Consider the following 15,933-nt stretch of genomic DNA (forward strand, 5'->3'; position numbering starts at 1 on the left):
TTAAGCAATATAATATATAGTCGTATTTTTAAATGACTTTTTTTGTCCAAGTAAACGTTTTAAAAATCATTGTAACGCTATTTTCAATTTAACGACAATTAAAACGAAACAATCAATTGCCAGACGTAAAATACAGCATCAAACTTTAAAACAAGCAAATGATATCGTTATAACTCCCATGTTTGTTTATAAAAGGTAACTAACCTAAAGTTGTTTAGATTAGTATAAAGTATTTCTGCCACCGGACCCATTGTCAATTTTCAAAATCAATTTTCACTGCGCACGGTGAGCATAGAGTGCTTTGTGTGATGCGTGGGCGGCGTGGGCGGCGTGGGCGGCGTGGGCCAGTGCATATTGCGCTCGCAGTAAATCTTCGTTCTTAAGTTGTTTACTGTCAGTTGGGTCCTATGGAGGAAATGAATCTTGCGTGAGTTTCCCATTGAAAAGGGTGTGTGCATAGTTTGCGTTTTTGATTGATGCATAATTAATTCAATCAAATGGAACTTTGGTTATACAGAAGCGTACTATCATAATTTATTATAAACACTATTTATGTTTCTGATCGAAAAACCATTTTATCGTGAAAAAAAAAAAAAAATTATTTGAAAAATCATTTTTTTATTATTTTTTATTAATCAATATATTTCTTAAGTGGTACATGTTTTTTTTTAAATCTATACAAATCTACTTTTATCCATCTTTTTAAGTTTTTAATTTCCTCTCCTTCTTTCCTTCCCACTTTTACCCCCTTCTCACATTATATTCTTTTTACCAAAATAAAATAAAAATTAACGTTTTATACAATACGTACATGTTTGCTAGGTAGTTTAACAGATTGAAATATTTGGGTAGGTAAAAAGGATTTGCCTTAAGGCAATATACCCGACTTTACAAGTATAAAATGTTTTTAGATAAAAAATAATAACGTTGCATAAAAATCTGATATAAACAATTATTTTAACAAATTAAAAAACTTTTTGCATACTTACTACATACTTATTTTATGGAGTTATTTTAAGTTGGAACGGAGAAAAATATAAATAATTTGATTTAACTGATTTATTGACAATTCTTGATGTAATTCCATTGTAATTATGTAATAACTTATATTTACACACAAGTTACCAATTAAAAATACTTGGTAAACTTCCACTTATTTATTCGACCAATTAGCGCTTTCATTCTCTAATGGGCATCTTCAGACTGGTAAAGATTTTACTAAATATCTAAATTCCACAAAAGTCGTTGTCAAAATAGTTTTGTTTTCAAAGGAATAAAAAATTACTATAATCTCCCCAATGAACTAAAAACTATTAAAACTAATATATTAGTAAATAAACTTGAAGAAATTTTTTGAACCCGTGTATAAACCGCTTTCTATTTTAATTAGTACTAATATATTATTATTTTCTGTTTTTTTCCTATTTCGTATATACATATTTTTTCATGTATATTCGAAATAATAAAACTTCAAATTACTAAATAAATAAAATAGTCTAAGTCAAGCACAAGAGCTAATCTCTTTTTTTGAAAGTAACAGCTTTAACATAAAAAAATTGTAAAAAAGAGATGGTATAGTAAAATAAAAATTTATTAATTATGTAATTACGAGTATTCTAAACAATAAAAAATAAATAAAGTGTTGGCGCACATTAAAAACAGAGTGGGAAAAATGATTGAAAACATGTGTTGGCGAAATATTGTATCTCTATTAACATATTTTTTTAATGTACCTACACTTGAGATAATATTTAGTTGTACATGTAGGCAACCTAATGAAATTCACGAACTTCAACTACATAATTGTCCAGTGATGGTGAATTGCAACAGCAAAAAGCAGTGTTTGAGTAGTGTTTAAAGTATCAACTATCTTGGAATAACTATAGACCAGTATTTCAGGTGAGATGAACAAATTGAAACTATAACTGAAGTTATAGTTTTAAAACCAAATTGAAGCAAAAATTAAGCGCTTGATACATTTTTTCATCCTACTTAGAAATATACTTCAAGTCCCGGGCTTGAAACACCTATACCATGCACTGGCAAATTCTGTGTTGACTTACGGTCTAATTGGTTGGGGAGCTTGCACAAAAACCGCCCTTAAACCTGTAGCAATTGCACAGAAATTTTTAATCCTAGTCATTTAAAAAAAAACATTTCGTTATCCAAGTGACTTGCTCTTCAAATAATTCAGAGTACTGAATATTATTCAACAGTATATATTGAGAACGGTAATGGTTACACATATAAATAGAGACATTTACACAAGCGTCAACCACAACTATAATACAAGATACTCTAATAGGGATCTGATACTAAGTGAAGGGGTCAACACTGTTCTGGCATTGAGACAACAATTACGTAAGCAGAAAGGTCCATAACCTTTTGCCAGAATCGTGGAAAAACGGGAGTGTTGTCAAGTTGTGGAAGGTGTTGACCCCGCTCTTTCATGACATTGGTCGTAGGGAGTCAGAAAAGTTGATGCATGCCACGGATTGTGAAAATAATTTAAAAACATATATATACAGATGGCAACCATGAAGTTTCGCATTATAAATAAATTGTCTATGGTTTATGAATATATGAATATGTATGTACGTGTATGTGCATGTACATGCGTATATATGTGTGTATATATGTGTATATGTGTATGTATATGTATCAAAATGTGTATTCGAGTAAGTTTATATTGTATTAGTCCGTGCTCTCTATTAATTTATTAATTTATTAACTATTATCATATATTAGAATGTAATTGCCTAGCTTGGAACGGGGTATGTACCCTTGTTAGCTGGGCAAAGTGAACGTAAAATTGTATATTTGATAAAAGGTGTAAATAAATAAATAAAAACTGTAAATCATCCTTACACTGTATAATATTTACCAGTCTGATGATGCTCATTAGAGGGTAAAAGTGCTAATTGGTCGAATAAATAAGTGGAAGTGTTCAAAGTTTTTTTTAATTGCTCACTCATATGTAAATATAAGTTATTGCATCATACAAATAATTGTGAAGAATAAAAAGAAATGTACAATCAAACATAACATTCATATTATGAATATAGTCGCTACAAGATATCAACCTTTGGAACAGGGTTCATCATAAAACGTAAACGAAAACCGGTTAGAAAGTCCCGAGAAAGCCATAATATGATATGACATGATACAAAATCTTTTCTCTAACGCAATCCAATCATATTTCTTGACTTGATACCTATTTACTATGGTACATTTTGTATGGTCGTAGCCTTTTCTGATGCTAGTGACGACTGCTATCCATTTCTACTAAAGATGTCCAGATGTAATGGACTTATGCGACCTTCCACGTGATCACGAGGTAATCGTCTGCCGCCATTGGTTTTGATGCTGCCCTTCCTTCGTCCCCGTTCAGCTACGTTATGTATACTTACTGTTATGTGAGGGATTTGCTATCTTCTCTGATATCCAACCTAACTGTCAGAGAATACGAGGAAACCGAAAATACTTGTACATTTCTTCTGCTTTCAGACGAAGAAATCAGAGAATTGAGAATGGTTTATATTATGGATACAATATTTTTCTTTTACTTTTGCACCACAATAAGGCAGAGTCCCAAAAGTAATATTAATTATGGCACAAAACAAATAGGCAAAATAACATAGTTTTTGTGTTAATATCGGCCTAGTGGAATAATGGTCAGCGCAGTTGTCTACCATGCAGAGAACTCGGGTTCGATTCCCGACATGGTTGACATAAAATATTTATTTCAAAAGATGTTTTTACACTTCAATACTTTATAGTCCAAGGGTCTCGATTACAATGGGAAGTTAAAAGAGGTAGCTTCGTCTGTCTATAAAGAAAAATCGATATTTGAGAATGAAAATTAGTATATTTGCATGAAAATTTTAAATATCTTCATTGGTTATCTATAATTGATTATGTTTAAAATAAAAAAATGTACGCATATTCTGCTTTTCATACAGAAAACTTAATTTTACTTTGTAGATAAATTTAAAGATAAATGTTAACTTTCCATTGTAATCGGGGCCCTGGACTGGTACCTGAAGCGTTAGACTGATCATCTTACCTTCATGTAACAAAAATGATTAAAATACACTGCGATTAGTGTACCAATGCAGTGCTCTATGCATCATCAGATAATGATTTTAGTTGATGATTATGATTATAAATTTAAGGATATGACTTATTTGAACAATTTTGGTTTTCCAAATTTTTGTAGATAAGGACTTTATTTAACCCATTGGGAAGTAATTAATATTAATATATTACAGTTTCTACTGTTTCTATAAATAAAATTTTATTGAGTGCATAAGTAAGTCTAGGCATTTACAGGGCTTATGACCTGTCATTGGGTGATTTAAGTGGCTACTTTACACATTTGAACATTAAATTCCTTCAATCCTTTCGTGTATTTATTTTTGCCAAGTTAAATAGCCAAAACCTTCGTTGATGCTGGTGAGATTCATCTGACTGAATCATTTCACCTACACACTAGGCAACGCTTGAAAATATTTTTCAGTTCTCCTTGGACCAGTTGGATTTATCAAGTGTGTAAAGTGGCCACTTAAACCGGTCATAACCCCTGTAAATGCATAGATTTTTCAATTCCCAACTTTAAAATATTCTTTATCTCTGTTTTGATATCGCGGCCTCCGTGGTGTAGTGGTCAGGACGCTTGACTCACGCACGGTAGGTTCCGGGTTCGAAACCCGGTGACAACCCAAAAAAAAAAAAGTGATTTTTCTCAAGCCTGGGTGTTCTATGATGTAATTTACTACTGTAATTGAGGCTTCTGGCCTGTAGTGGTGCAAAAAAAAAAAAAAAACAATAAAACAATTTATTTTTATTTATTCATCAATGTAAATAAAATAATTATATTGTAAGTTGACTTCTTTGATCGGAACTCTGCTCCCGTGTGCCCTCAAATTCTCAATATGTGTGAATTGTAACATTTGCATAAAAAAACTAAATATCTGAAAAAAACTAAAATATTTATTTATTGTTTACCTCTAATGGGGCCTAAAATTGTTATGTATTTATGGCCGTTTCTTTCGTTTATAAAATAAAAATTGTTATAGATTGTTATTTAAGTCCTTATAAAAAGAAAAAAGATGCATTACAACACGAATAAAATGTACTCAGTATATCCTAATTGATACTTGTTAAATACCCCCAAAAGCTATTAGCACTCTAATGCACCTACATATGTATATCATTAAACAGCAATTATTGTTACGACCACTGAATAGATAATACGCGTTACGATATAAAGAAACTTTGTAAATGTTTAAGTTTGTTTGATAATATCCAAACAAGACGAAACGTGTCGTATATATTAAAAAAAATAAAAGACGAATTAAATCCAATAAAAGTGTTTAATATGGAATTCTCTCAATTATCTGCATACACAATAAACAAAAATATACTCTACTAAAAATCATTTAGCAGTTTCTTAACAAGGATAATAAAAAGGGTACAAAGTCTAGTTTATATTGATCTAAGGCAATCGATACAGGCTACTTTTTATCCCGAAAATACATAATTCCGTCGGGAAAATTCTCACTGTTAAAAGACAAAACTAATTAATTCTTACTAGCTTTTACCCGCGGCTTCGCTTACTCGATTTAGGGAGAAATCAGTTGGGTAATTTATTAGTTTTGTCGTTTAGCAATATTTTTTTTCCCGATGGAATAATATATTTTTTCAGGACAGAAAGTAGCTTGTATCAATTGTTGGTCCTTCAACTATTGCTATAAAAAAATTCGAACATCCGTCAGTCCATGGCGACGTCGCTACGTTATTATATTCTCAAATCCAAAATACTAATATAAAACCAAAATGAAAAGCAAACCAAAATAAACGCAGACAAAACAAGTCATTATATGGAAAATTAAAGAATTAATTTCAAATGGATTATTTTTGTTGTTCCACCTTACCGCCTATTCATTTTCAAATAACGTTGCTCATTGTTGATATATATTATTCATTGTATTTTTTTTAATTCGTTAAGAAAAATAAGTATCCCATTTCACTTCCCACCTCGTCGGCTACTCCTATCCAAAACATTATGTCGATCGGTCTCTCCGATGAGACGTGAAGGAAACACAAACAAACACAAACAAACACACTTTTGCAATTATAATATTAGTATGGATAAATTTTTCAAATATTCTTATTTCTTGACGCAAAACCTTCTCTTCAGAGATCTAATATGTGTAATGTAGAGGGAATGGTAGGGGATACCATCGAGCCTGAAAACCCTTAATAAACAGTGTTGTAGGTATTTCGTTGGTATCATTCAGCGCTAACTGGCCATGGCCGGCTGGGGGGGGATAATGTACGGCCACGATTACCGCGCGTCTCCCTGTCCACACTTTCACTTTACTGCTGACCACAGGGGCGCATTTCAGTTTTAACGCGATAATATTCAATCGATATTTGTCTTTAATATTTTATATGTAAAAAGTATCAACAGTGTAAAATTCGTAATAAAACAATTAATTTTACAGTACAGAATTATGAGATGGGTTTGAAATTGACGTATTGTATTTATTAGTTTAATAACTTATTTTACTAGTTTAATTTATAAGTTAAAACGCTTATTTTGTTAGTGATCGTGAATACATAGACTCTATACTTGATGACTACTTAAGCTACGAACCTTTTTGATAATAATTTACTCACACATGTTGTAAAAGCCACTTAGCAGTGAATCTCTAGGCGCTCACAGACGTATGTGAGCATCGTAGTTAAAAAAATTAAATACAAGAATCTATTATACAAATTTTTGAAGAAAAAAAATAGTCCATATTTAAATAGTACTTTAAATTCATTTACACTTTTTTAAGCAAAGCGTTTAATTTTTCATATTCAATAGAAAATGTTATCCAATATTTATTGCCAGAAGTTCAACACACGACAAAGCATCACCCGTCAAAAAAGGATAAAGAAAACTGGCCTTTGAATATCCAATGGTGGTCCACTTCGATCCGTGTTTTTTTGAGCACTTCAACGTGGTGATTTGCATGGTTTTGATGAGCAAAATGTGCGATGAAAATCTTGAAGAAGTCAATCTTCATGAATAAGTCAGAGCGGAACAAGCAAAAAATATCAAATCCGCGTTTTTCAACACTCTCTGCTGGATCTTCCTCGAGCGCGATCATACCGACCAAGTGAACGACGCCCGCCATCTCTGGGCAAAGGATTTAACTACACATTTAATTTAAGAATTCAATTGAATGTGCTGTCATGAACCGATTAAATTAATATTTTCTTGACAGGGACAATTATCGCGTGAAATTGAACCGCGGGCCAAAACATGATGACATGGTTTGATTTCAGTATGCAAATATGCAACATTAGTGCGGCACAAAATCACTATTCCTTTTCAGCAAAATATAACTAATCAATTACCTTTAAAAATAAAAAGTATTGAAGATAAAAAATCACTTGAATCTAACTAAAAGAATTATATGAAACTCTTACAATCCTTTTTTCCATGCTGTAATGATCAATTTTGGTAATTAAATCTACTGATGTAATTCATCTAATATTTGTAAATGTTTTCATATAAATCTTACAAAAAAAAATGTAATTGTAAAACAAATTTCTTCTCTAAATACGAGCATATTGCTTTATTAGAGAGGTAGAAACGTTAAATATAACATTACAACACGTATTTAAATATAAAAATGTTTTTGATAAAACAAAGCGTAATTAATAAATCATAAACCATTCCGAATATTTTTTAACATAATTAATAATTATTCTAACTGTTGATTTTTGTAAAGCTAAAGAGCTGAAACTTTTATTGACGCGAGTGAGATCAATCTGACAGAATTTATTTTACCTACATACGAGGCATCGCCTGAAAATATTTTTTTACTTCTCTTGGACCAGTTGGTTTCATCCACAATGTTTTGAGTTTGTCAATTTTTTTGTAAAAAAGGACTGGATTTAATCCTCCAAGGAGTTATCAAGATTTCCATGTTACAACAGAGATGAAGAGCATTTAAGAGCAGGAAATATGGGAGTCTACAGGATTTATATAATATTATTTTCTGGTTTTTGTTATCACAAATGAAAGTCGTACGGTGGCTATATTTAAAAAAATATTTTTTTGATAAACGACATCAATAAATTATTTAATGGGCGATTTAAAGTAGAGATGACATGAATATTCGGCTACTATTCGGAATTTGGCCGATTCGGCTACTTTAAAAAAAATATTCTACGTACTATTCGGAGAAATATCGAAATTAAAGCATGGAAAAAAGGCACATATTACTCAAAAACTTATCTTTTTTAATCACAAATTATTAGAATACTACATAAAATTTATCAGTGGTAAATTGTGATGAATGAAAACATTTTTATCAGCAGTTGGTAGCAAACGATTGCGCTTTTCTTCACAAATAATACCTCGCGAGATCTTTTCGTTACACAGCAACACACAGCTAGTTTATTATCTTCACTATAAATATCATAAAATTCTTAAATAGGCCATTTTTTATTAAAATGTGCCATGATAAACTATGAACAGATAATCACTAATTATTAATAATTATTACTAATACGGTCTATTAGTAACACATTGTGGTGTAAAAACGAACAAATATAGCGTGTCGCGACAAGATTTACTCGCAAGCGCGTAAAATGATGTTTCTGTCCACTAGAATAGTAAAATTGTACAATGAACATCACATATTATACATTCATACGAGTACATATATCAAAAGAGATCACAAATAAAATGAACTGTCTTTGAGGTATTTTAATTTCTTTATGAATCCATTAAATTTCAGTTCCTCCGAATTCGTACTAATGTTGGTTATTACAATGGCAATGTTTGTCATCTTGCTGGAAATTTATTCGAATACAGGAAGCGGATATCCTGCCGATATTTATGTAACATTCGCGCACTTCCTGCGACGCGGGAATAAGAGGCAAAGATATATTTTTAATCTTCCCGACGTAGAGACTAAGCTCGATTCATCAAATGATGTAATAAAGCTGAAAACTTTTCTCCCGCCGAACTGAGATGGTTTGTTCGTTATGTCGGATCTCGGATGCTTTAATGTGCGGATAATAAATTTGATGAATGCCCCACTAATGTCTCAAGTATTATAAGGAATGGAAAAACTTGCTAGATGAGGACATCGTCAATGTAAAGAAGGCGTAAAACGCCGTGTAGTTTTTCAGTTCTAATGTTTTTAATAAAATAACAATTAAAGATACTATTCAATACTCCGGAATTACCTGCCACGTAGCAAAATCAATATATCTTTTGATCCATCCGAATTTTTTCCCCGGTATTTATTTTTAAATCTACTTTGTTATTATTGTGGAGGCCTGGGTTCCTAAAATTCAGAGTTTAACTTCTGATAATAATTTTAATAAATAATAATTTTTATCGATCAAATGTGTAAAAAAGTATCTATTCATTCTATGAAACTTTAGACAAAAAATTTTAAATAACATTTTTTTTATATAAACAGTTAGCGAGTACTTCTACCTCCCTCAAAATCCCTAAGTATACTTTCAGAGGCCGTAATTTTGCTAAATGAAAAATAAAATAACTTCAATTAAGCACAAGGTAAACGATTTTAAAAACTACGTTATTTTTTGTAGCATTGATTTTAAATAAATAAAAATAAAGTTATCGTGAAAAATATTTGAAATATATTGTAAAAACCTAGTTTAATGCTTTGAATAAAATTTATTAGACAATAGTTAAAAAAAAAAAAAAAACTGTAAATGACATTTGTTCACGCCTCTGACTAACTTCTTTTCCCTTTTAAATGGCATCAATTATATCATACATTCCATGTTATAAAAAATAAAATAAAATAAACATAAAAAATCTGATGTTTGCCAAAGAGCATAAAAAAACATACCTTTTAAAAAGTGCAATAAATTAAAACACCATTTACATTGAAATATTGCAACATTTACCCTAATCACCTAAATTATTGACGTTCAGTTAAGAATAAAACGATTGTATATATTATAACAGCAGAAGCACGCAGTGCTTAAAGCAAACCTGTCAAATTTCTTATTTATTTAACAGTGTTAGGGAAAAAACCTATTGAGAGAAAATATATGGCCCATTATTTTCACATCAAATCGCTTTAATTTAATATCCCATACAAACCTAATGCACAAAATATTGCCAAGCAATTCTGAAATTTTCAAAACGGAATTTACAGCAAGAGTAAATATGTCACAATTCGGATAACTCCCACGTACGTACTTCTGCTAGCGGTGCCAGGGAAAGCTTCCCGAAGTGGGACAGAGACGCCATTTCCTCTTGCCTCCCCCTCGCTCGCGGTTACCCACGCCACGGCCCGCTGTGTGAACTTATCTCTTTTTCTTCGTTAAAATATTGTTTTTCATTTAGCCAAAAAGACATAACTTTCCACTTTTATTGCTCCGTTTTGTCTGTATCTAAGCAATTCTCCATACATCCATCCGGAGCGGTTTGCGCCCTTGATGGCGGCTTGCGAGGGTTCGGAAGGGCGAGGGGGAGAGGATAAATGCGGATTATGCCTCGAGCGAGATCGGTTTGAATTTTTAAAGGAATGTTTGCGTTTTGAAAGATGTTTGCATTTGCGTCTCGCTAGCACTTCACGCGGCAATTAAATTAACATTAATTTTTACTTTATAAACATGCCGCCAAGAGATCGCTCTGTGGACTGCAATAAAAATTCGTTAATTCCAAATTTTATTTGTTTATTTCTTCCTAAATTGCCCGTTTTCTAAAAAATGATGCAATATAAAATTTCCCAAGTGTTTGCGAAGAAGTCTTCTGTTGAATGAATTCATTTAAGTACCTATTTTCCTTTTGGATTTTTAACAAGGTAAAGTAAATATCGAAAAAATGAAACTTTTCTAACGACGTACAAAACGTTTTAATATAGAATATTTTTAAAATACTTTCAATTTCCAAGTTCAAGCCAAAGAAATGAAGTCAAAGTGAAAATTAATTCCTCCAACATAATTTTTTTTTTTTTGTGAATTTCTAACATATTACAACATAAATGGCGGACATTTTAGAGAAAGAAATATAGAAGTCTAAGTATTTACAGGGCTCATGACAGCTAGTTTACGTAGTCACTTTACACAATGTGTAACATTCGCCATTCTGAGCATGTTTGAACATCCATATTTTCCTAAGTCTTCGATCTGTTGACTTCGGTGAAGTAAAAGAGCTGAATATTTGATGTAAAATTCGGTCTTTTTTTACGAACATTTGGCTCAAAATATTTTTGATAAGAAAAAATAAGGATGACTGTAAACCAATTGATTAAAATTGACATATTTCAATTCGAAGATACAAAATAATAAAATACTTATGATTATTATTTGTGGAGTATACTTAAACACTTAAACCAAAAGTAAAAATATACTTAAACCAAAAAAAAAACAGTTGGTTTCCAAATAAAATTTGGACTCCATTGAGTGTATTCAATGAATCAAACAATTAAAAATGATTTATTATAAAAAATCAACATTTGGTAAAATGTAAAGTATGACGGTCTAAAATTGATGTTTTCAATGAACTTCTACTTTCGCGATACGAAGTATCTTTCTTCTAGTGGCCTCTGTTGGGTATCCCTGCCCCCCTGTCGGGTGGGCCCGGGCCCCTCGCCAATGGGGCCTCATTAGCATACAAACTGCTGCCCGGTTGATGGGCCCCGTCACAACTCCACCGCCTACATTTTTTCCTTCCACTTTACCTACATTCCGTATACATTTCCCGCTTTTCACCTCTCTAGGTGAGTTGAATCCGAAAGCTTCTGCGAGATAAACTTTCACATTACTGTCGAGATGGGAACGGAACTAATTTTTCCAGTTAATTGAATCACAAGTGACCTGTTATCGTACAGGTGAGTTTATTATTTAAACTTTACACTGGCCCAATGTTGTAGATAAAATTACCCGAATTTTCCTGGTTTCAGGTGCCTTTAGGTTTGAATATACTTTTGAAATACACAGCAAATGGCTTGGAAATGCCTCAAATTATTTTTCTTTGTCTAAATCTAATAAAATCTTTAAAAAATAAATCACCGTTATAAATTAAGAGAGAAAAATCGTACGTACACCAAAGTTTTACACATTGTAGGTATCAATATTCATTCTTAAAATATTCAGAATTTAGAAATTATGTCAAAATGATAAATAAATCATGATAAACAATAATATGAAGTAAATAAATCTATTGTCGAGTTTAAAAATGAGAAAAGTACGAATAAACAATATTTTAGTTAAGTATGCAGTTTTATGTTCTATTTTCCTTTTTATATAATTCTATTCACCGAAAAGTTCTAAAACTCGTACCATATGAGTGAGAAAATGAAATTAGATTTGACCTAATCAATACTGTTTGTTTAACCAAAGATTGCGCGTTCGCAAAACTCACGCAAATGCATTTTAAATCTACAGGATGTTGATTTGAAAAAGGGTTATATTAAATTTCGATCAAATGTGGTATATTTATTGTTTATCAATAAGTGTGTATACATATTTTCTCAAATATTATTTGTACTGTGTATTTTAATTACACTGTATTAATTATTATTATAATGAACACACAATATTAAATAAAAAACACGCTTGTTTAAAAATAAATAAATATATGACATTTTCGGCGAAATGCAGTTAGAAAAGAAAGTAGAAAAGAAAGACAAATAAATACATAGCAGGACCAAATTCAACAAATACTTGAAGATGGACATGTCAAAAATCGGAATAATTCGCTTGTGTGCATGAGAATGTGTATAAATATAGAGGAAGTAAGATCTGTATGCAAAGACAGAGAAACATAGCGAGCTATCCTCTCTGCTTACCTCCACGGGAAAACGGTGTGATAGTTTGTTTTTATTTGTTTGTTTTGTTAATGTGTTAGTGGCTATCGGTGAAGTAAGTAAACATACAAATTTCAATAAATATTTGTATATAACCACTTACCGACTTTTCTATGTCTACCGGTTTTTTGATCAATAATCAAACAAACTTCCAATATAGTCCTTTATACGATGTTTCACTGTAATGGTCGGGTGACCAATAATAATAGGGTTATTAAGCCTATTAAGCTTACCCCTTCCCTTCATACCTTTACCTTTTTTATTAATTCTCAAACAAAATGATGTTTTCATAATTTAATCAGAGAATATTTGTCTTAATTAATGCATGTGCTTATTAAAATGCATGTCGTTTTGGTTTCATATTTTTGTGCAACAACTATGGTGAAAGTGTATAGTGGGTTTTGCATGTTGGTTTGCATGTTGATTTAATTGGTGTCCTGACGAAGAGATGAGTACGTCTTAAAACCGGTAGACATAGAAAAGTCGGTAAATAGTTATTTACAAATATTTGATTATATTTCTTGAAATGTTTGACCACAAAGTTAATGCTTTAAATATTAACATATTACAACAGAGATGAAGAACATTGAAGAGAAGGTAATACAGAAGTCTAGGCATCTACAGGGCTTATGACCTGTCAGCTCTTTAAGTTCACAAACATCAACAGATGAAAGAATTGAAGATATATAGATGTTAAAATATGGGCAGAATGGTGGATGTTACACAGTGTGTAAAGTGGCCATTTAAACCAGCCATTGATAGGTCATAAGCCCTGTAGATGCCTAGACTTCTATATTACCTTCCCTTCAATGTTCTTCATCTCTGTTGTAATATGTTCATTTAAACAGCTCCCCAGGGAGTTGAATCCAGTCCTCGTCTACAAAAATTTGGACAAACTCAAAATATTGTTCTTTAAATATTAATAATACAAATTTCGTTTGTGTTAGTAGGCACACTCGATTTTTTTATTTGAAAACGTTATGTCAGAAACACGTTAAAAAAGGGTTATTAAACATTCGAACACACTGTACGTGTATGTTATTGCCACCTATCGTAAATATCGCAAAACAGTTATTCCCGCCAGGATTTGACGAAATTTCCTTCAGCACTATGACGTTTGCGATTAAGATTTTTCCAAATCACGAAGCTCACCCCGAGGGTGTTGAAATTTTATTATATTACTTATCTTTCCTTGACCGTCCACGACAAACAACATCTGTGGCGGTCACCGGTGCGTTTAATTGGCGTGTGCAAATATCCCAATGACAATATGTGCGGGAATTTACGAATAACAGAATATCACCCGCACGGGACGCGAACGAGCGGGGGCGGACATAATACGGGTGCGAGTGTGTATGGGAGTGTGTTCTGTGGCGATTTGGCGGAAAACTTCAATAATACGGCGCGGAATGTCTTCATCCCCAGCGGACGGAATACAATAAGCGGACCGACACCACGTTCAAAGAGACTAGACAAAAAATATTTTTTAATTTTTGTTATTAGTAAGTCCGCTATGCTTTAATACTGAACTAGATAAAAAAGAGGTTTGAAAAACATGGCTTTATAAAATGAGCGATAATAAAAATAATTTAGAATTTTTAAATATTTTTTGATCAGACTGTAAGAAATTGCTAGTGGCAATTATTCCACCATTGAACCGTGTATACCTTGGTTTTATTTAAGAATAAAAATGTAATTTTTTTGTATATATCACGCTGTTTGTATCGAGGCTATGGCTTCTTTTCCCACCCTTACAGCCTACTTATTTTCGAAAAATGTTGCTCATATATCGGGGCCTATACTGACAAAATGCATTCAGTCAACAGTCTTTATATATCGTGGTTATACAAGTAAAAGTGACTATTTGCAAAAATGATACAATTGAGATTATTGACTTTTTGATATCGTAATAGCATAATGCTTGACTGGTAAAAATGCCAAGTCAACCCGACACTCCAAAAAAATTTAGTTTTTAAAATATGTGACCATTTGATAGAAGCTCACAGATGTTTGACAAGTAAAACTGACCAACACACATCGTCACTTTTATTAGTAAATTTAAGATCCAAAGAATTGACCAAGTAACATTTTACATGTAAGTAGATGTCACAAGTGAAGAGTTAGTTAGAGTTAGTAGTTAGTAAGTTAATATAGGTACGTTTTGTATTTGACAGATATGTTTTTTATTTTTTTATTCATTAATAAAATTTATTCTTTAGATTATTACGTAACACTTCTTAATTATTTGTTCTTTTCATTTATTTTGTATTTCAGTGTTTATTAACCCTTTATAATTTTTTTAAAATTCTAAAAACATAATTTATAGTTATAAAATAAAATAAACTAAAATACTATCTCCCTTAATGAAGAAACAAACATGTTTATCTACAAAATTTCATGACAAAGTTTACAGGTAAAATTGACTAAGTTTTTCAATTTTTCATTTATATAATGTACAATTATCAACCACCTACTTGAAAAATCTGATCTTTGAGAAGCAATTAAGCTCTAGAAAAACACTAAAATGGCTCCCCTGAACATAATTGATTTTGTCACTTGGTCAATTTCTCTTGTATGCCCACGATATTTCAAATATTTTTCAATATATGTGCAAGATGTTGATTTCAAATTCTATGCTATGCGTAGAGAACAAAGATTACTTTTTCTAAGCTTTAAAAAAAGTTAAAATAAAAGAAAATTGTGGGAGAAATAATGCGTTGAAAGAACAAAAACAATATTAAATGCGATTATATCGGAACTTGTTTTAATGACTTAATATATTCTGTCAGTAAACCCTCCATTTTATGGCAAAAAAATATTTTTTATTTTTTTAGTCTAAAATAAAAATTGTTTTGATTGATCCAGTCAAAGTGAGTTATATTTATGGCGTAATTTTTAATACTTTTATAGCTGTTAGTATCTAGAAGTTCATTAACTGAATCGGCATTCACTTCGTAACACTTCATTATAAAGTATTATAAAAACAAAACTTTTTTATTAGTGTTACACGTTTAACTTTATCCCAACTCAACCCAAGGCCCTCGGCCTCATAGGTTTTGGGATACGT

At 31.4% G+C, this 15,933-nt stretch overlaps 1 long non-coding RNA gene across 1 annotated transcript in view; it reads right to left on the reverse strand.

The window, feature by feature from the left end:
* The window catches only part of LOC148282294 (uncharacterized), a 232,300-nt gene extending 217,470 nt beyond the window's left edge, over positions 1-14,830 (reverse strand). Inside the window, exon 1 of the long non-coding RNA XR_015822128.1 lies at positions 14,669-14,830. This is a non-coding gene — a long non-coding RNA (uncharacterized LOC148282294). The remainder of the gene's footprint in view (positions 1-14,668) is intronic.
* Positions 14,831-15,933: the final 1,103 nt, after the last annotated feature.

Source organism: Micrasema longulum, unplaced genomic scaffold (assembly GCF_059751315.1).
Source record: "Micrasema longulum isolate JH-2025_06_02 unplaced genomic scaffold, ASM5975131v1 h1tg000341l, whole genome shotgun sequence".
Taxonomy (NCBI): Eukaryota; Metazoa; Arthropoda; class Insecta; order Trichoptera; family Brachycentridae; genus Micrasema; species Micrasema longulum.